Genomic DNA, 6,000 nt, shown 5'->3' on the forward strand with positions numbered 1-6,000 from the left:
TCGTAAGGTAATTGACATCAGTACAAGGAAAATATTATTTGGGGATTATAAGGATTATGCTATTTCACAAGTAATTAGTAAATTCATGAAGGTGAAAGGGGGAGCAAGTCTAAGAAAACGAATTTTGTCAAAGTTTGGCATTTTGGGATAAAATATGGCCCAGGCTAAAATACCCGGTATTTATGGACTAGTGCCATACAAGGTACTACATGGCCATGATAGTAAGGTGTACAAGGTATGTTAAAAGAGAATAGTATTTAATTAAGTTGAAATAATTTTTAAATTATGCGGGTAATAGATTAATTACCGGGTAATAAAATATTACTCGGTTAACTAATAAGTGGATAAATTAATAAAAGCACATTCTCAAGTATATACGTGGCCCCCCCCCCCCCTATTATGGTGATTCATCAATCACCTTTAATATGTGTCAAGACTTTAGAATACAAAGTCTTATCAAGACCTTTTAGCTTTATCAATCAAAAAGCAATTCATTTCATTTTTAAGACCAAAAAGAACAACTTCTACATTGTGTTAAAATGGTCAAAACGTGAAGGAGCATGAACATGTCACAAAAATCCATTTATTAACCAAGTGAAAAGCAGAAGCATTGTTTAAGCTCATTCAAATCGTTACTTTGGAGTTTAAGCCAAATATCGTTCCTCAAAGTTCAAAAAAATACAGAATCTTAAATTCAATTTTTGGGTCTAAGTTCAATCCACGAAGGTTTCCAACATAATAAATATACGGAATTGTTCCTACTCCAGGTATGTTAAGGCTATCCCTTCTTTCTTTTGGCATGATCCATACGATATGAACGAAACGTGCAAATGCACAAATTCCATAAGTGACTCTACTTATAGAAGCAATAGAAATATCTATGTTCTTTAATTCCCATGTGTCATAATATTTTATCATTTGTTCATGGGTCTAAGAAAAATACGAAAGTTGAAAAGATGTTACTTTATGATATTGCTCAAGAGGCAAAGTGGTTTTATGACCTACCGAATGATTTTATTGATGTACTTTTCATGCATTGCATTCATGTGCATTGACTCATGACCAGATGGCGTTATATACGCGTATATATGTAAATATATGTATATGGAATGGGAAAAGGTTACGGCGTTATATACGCACCACCACCTGATCAGCTGGTATATGATGATGATGTTGCCCACAGTGGCTAAAATATGATTCAAATGGCGTTATATACGCATATATATGTATGCACTCAAACGGCGTTATATACGCGTATATATGTATGTATATATATGTATATGGGATATGGGAAAGGTTATGGCATTATATACGCACCACCACCTGATCAGCTGGTATACGATGATGATTTTGCCCACAATGGCCGATATGATATGATGGGATGCCCTTAGAGGCTGATGATATTATGAAACATGTACCTATGCACGACATGACATTCATACGCATATGCATGACGTTAAAAGTAATTTATGATTTACAAAGTTATTCAGACTTACAGGTTGAGTCATGTACTCTATATGTCTTCCATATCTCTCATGTATTTATTTATGTGCCTTACATACTCAGTACATTATTCGTACTGCCATCCCTTTTGCTTGGGGACACTGCGTTTCATGCCCGCAGGTCCCGATAGACAGGTCGAGAGTCCTCCAAGTAGGCTATCAGCTCAGCGGAAGATGTTGGTGCGCTCCATTTGCTTCGGAGTTGCTCGTTTGGTTAGTATAATTTAGACGTGTATTGTTTGGTATGGTGGGACTCTGTCCCGACCCTTATGACATTTATGTATTCTTAGAGGCTTGTAGACATATGTCGTATACATAAAAGATTATACGGCCTTGTCGGCCTATGTTTTGAGTTTATAAAGGATCATGTTGGCCTATTAGGACCATATGCATGTGTATATGATGATCTATTAAGAAAGATACGTTACGTTGGTACTCGGTTGAGTAAGGTACCAGGTACCCATCCCGGCCCATCGGTTTGGGTCTTGACAAAAGTGGTATCAGAGCACTTTTGTCCTAGGGAGTCTATAAGCCGTGTCTAGTAGTGTCTTGTTTATGGGTGTGTCGTGCAACACACTTATAAGCAGGAGGCTACAGGGCATTTAGGACTGTCACTCTTTCTTCTTACTCTAGATCGTGTGGTAGAGCTCACTTATAAGAATTCAAGTCCCGAAATTCTACTCGTAATAAGACGATGCCTACATTCAGAAAGACGATTGATAAGAGATACAGCTGTGGGATTATTGATTTAGAGGAACTCGATTTTGCATCTTGCTTATGATAAGTAAATGTGAGGTCTTTGGCAAATCATGGGTGTACTGAAAGGTGTAAGCCTTTTGATAAGGGAACTTAAGGAAAGAATATTTATCCACCTTTATGGTAAAAGATAATGCTTTTAAGAGGTAAAAGAAGCAAGGTTAAAAGGATACGAGGCGCCCAGTTAATGAAGATTATCGGTATTACAGTTCCGGTAGAAAAATATAAGCATTAAGAGTTACCCTCAATAGTAACAAAGATATGTACAATTGGCCGTACCCATCTCAGTTAAGCCATATGGGGGCTAACGGGTGTAGTTTAAGAAAAGGACGGAACATCAGGACCTGGCTGGGGTTAGAGTAAACCAAAATGGTGAATGGATTGTTTGTGTTAGTTGACATTTCCAAAGGATATTGCAAGTGTGCTAGTAGATCTCCTCATAAGACACCTAGATGGTGCCCCCTAAAATATTAAAGCTAGATATGAGCACTGGAAGACTTAAAGGGATAAATATTACTTTAGTATGGCTCTCATCCCTAGTAGAACGAGAATGTTTGGCAACCCGAAGAGCCGATGGATGAAGCAAGGGGAGCTAAAAGCAAAAAAATATCATGTTGAAATTTTTCAAAAGAAAGTGATCGGTAGAAATATTAGTAGAGTAATGAGAATAGAGATAAGGAAGAATTATGAGTAAGATGCGACACAGGGATAACAATGGTAAAGTGTCACAGAACCTATAGTCAAATGAAGAAAGAGACGAAAGGTGATAGGCCTTAAGACAATAAAAGGGTATAGGCCATACAGTCATATCCTCATTTCGAGAAATGAGTTCGCGACTCTAACGTGATTAACAACAGGAAAAGTTAGACACTAGAGTAATAGAAATCAGTATGGACTGGTAAACAAGATAAACTAAATATGAATTAGGGACTGAATGATTGGAAAGTACTCAGCATCATGAGAATTTCAGATTTCGTTCTGGCGGTAATAGAATGGACCATAGAAGAAGATTCACAATGAATTCAGAGAATAGTCATTCAGGGAGACGCTTCCTTAGAGCAAGCAATGTGAGCAAAGTTAAGCTTAAGAGACTGTATGTGCCAGCTACGCTAAGTGTCACCCTCGCGAGTAATGGAATTTGTCATCTTTGGTACAGAAGAATTGCTGCAAGGCAAGTAAGGATCATTGATGTTGAGAAACGACGCCAAAGATGAAGAGGTAAAACATCTATAGGTAGATCCTCGTAGCTCCACTTCTTAGTACTCCCCTAAAGGGGGGAATATGGAATGATAAAAGGAATAATGCGATAAAATGAGAAAGGGATGAGATTGCACTTATCTAAATACTACAGATATGCTACAATTACAGAACGTTATCCAAACGTGATGTCAAGGAGAAGAACTAAAGGTTCCTGCCCAAGATGTTATTGATAATTAAGGATCTAGTATGAGACGTAAGTTAAGACGAAGGAAATAACCCAAGAAAGATTACGAGGAATATTGATATGAGAATGAGCCAATGAGTAGTTAGTAATTGGTCAGGAAGATCTCGGTTATGGCTAAACAGGAGGTTATAGACGAGTCATCAGATCATGTAAGATAAACATAGTAGAACCCAACATGGAGAATTTAGCCTCGGAGAATATCATTATAATACTTGAGATATATTCAAACAAGAGTCGGGGTAGTTAAAGGTACTGCATGAGTGTTAAGGGAATAAAAGAAAGTGCCACTGGGAAGGCAGTCAAAACATCAGTTCAGAAGCAACCATATAAGTAGAAGGGCATGGAAGTAAGCAACTACAGATGATTATAGGCAAGTAAGGACATCAGAAAAGGTCCGTAATAAGCTCACAACTTTACGAGAGCCAAGGGGTCTCCCTAAGTACTACAATGAAAGACTAGATGAAGAGATAAGAAAGAAGGCTTCAACCTAAACACAACGACCTAAAGAGGAAATGGTCATGTAACAATAATCTCGCAACAACATTGTAAGCATTCCAAAGGAAAGTGGCACCTATTGTGGTTAATGAACGGGAAGTAAGAATTAAAAGTAATATTCAAGATCATATGAGTTGTATGAAAACTCTGGTAACTGTGGGCACTAAGATAAGATAAGTATGGATGAAACAAGAAGCAGAAAGACCAGGAAAAGTAATAGCTTACGTTGAAAGAAAGCTAAGATTGAACAAAAGAATTATTCGATCAATGATCCAGAGTTAGTACGTTGTGGATACACTCAAGAATTTGGAGCACTATCCAGGCAGCATATTTGTTGACAATCATAAAGCCATAGAAGACTTCGATAAGTTAAAAGAAAGAATTGAGCCAGGGCATAGACAAAGGATTGAATTGTTATAAGATTGCACCATGGATATTCCATAAAGCCCATGAAAGGTTAAGGTAATAACTAATACCATGAGCCGCAGATTGAAAGATAGCTTAAACCTACATAAAGATTGATTAGAGGGAAGAGGAAACTAAAGAGTTACATCAACTAAGTAAATCAGGAGTCTGATTATTGGACTTAGGAAATTATAGAAATTGTGCTTCAGAACATGACAGAATCACTCTTAATATCAGATGTTCAAGAGAAATAACACAACAACCATAATCTATAATGGCTCTACAAGAAAGCCAGTTAGAAGAAGTACTGGCCTCATAAGAAGTCAGTATGAAGCTCTTACCGGATTGTGTATGTACCAAAGGTGCGAGTATTATAATAGAGCTTCAAGTTATGGACGTGAATTACACCTAGGTAGTAGGGAGGTCCTAAAGGAGATAGAAGATACGATGCAATATTTTAAGGTAAGCAAGGTAAAGGTAAACAACGCACGAGATACTCAAAGGCAAAAGATCGTGAATGGTCCATACTTCGGATAGAAGGCTATAAGCACTGGGATCCAATAACCAGGAATAATAGCGGCATCGTCGGTAGCATGTCTTCCAGCCTATGGTTTCTAAGTACCGAAAGATCTAATTAGAGCATAAAAGAAGAGTTAGAGACGATGTGATATCTCGCTTGATGTTCCAGAATAACATAAGAAAATCTATGGTGCAAGCAAGTTGAAGGAAAGTTGCGAGTAGTATAAATAGATATGTATAGGTCGCAAGCTAAAGTATAGTAAAGCGACAAAGTTTTAAGGAAGGATGTAAGAACGAGAAAAGGCGAGTGAGAAGGTGACGAGAATGGATTTGTCCTTAGGATTAGGCCCCTAAAAACAAGGGAGCTAATGGCTTCTCTATGTTATAGTAAGCTCAGTATAGCCTGAATGGACTCAAAAGAGTTACTCTTCATAAGCAGTATTTAGAAGAAATGGAATGTTGTAGAATGGGATATGATTATGATAGATAAAGGACGACGTTTGGGCCTTTGATTGAGTAATGGACTGGCGGAAAAAAAGGGGACTTTATGAATTGGACAGGATTAAAATAGCTACGTTAGGCGAGTCACACTAGGATGCTCTGAAATACGGTTATGGAAGTATAATATCGTATCACCCAGGTGGATCAGAAAAATCACTTCAAATATTCCATGGCGCAACGTAAGCCCTAGTGGCAATATATTATGATAGAAATTTCGAGTTATCAATGGATGATTGTAGATCAACATTGAGGTGAATCAACCATAGATGGGTAAAAGTTGCAAAATACAAGATAATATTAGGCCATCAATCTTAAGATAAATAGTAATAAAAAAGCGTTAAAAGATTTAGCTTTATGCATATAGGACAAACAACATGA

Source organism: Nicotiana tabacum, chromosome 16 (assembly GCF_000715075.1).
Source record: "Nicotiana tabacum cultivar K326 chromosome 16, ASM71507v2, whole genome shotgun sequence".
Lineage (NCBI taxonomy): Eukaryota > Viridiplantae > Streptophyta > Magnoliopsida > Solanales > Solanaceae > Nicotiana > Nicotiana tabacum.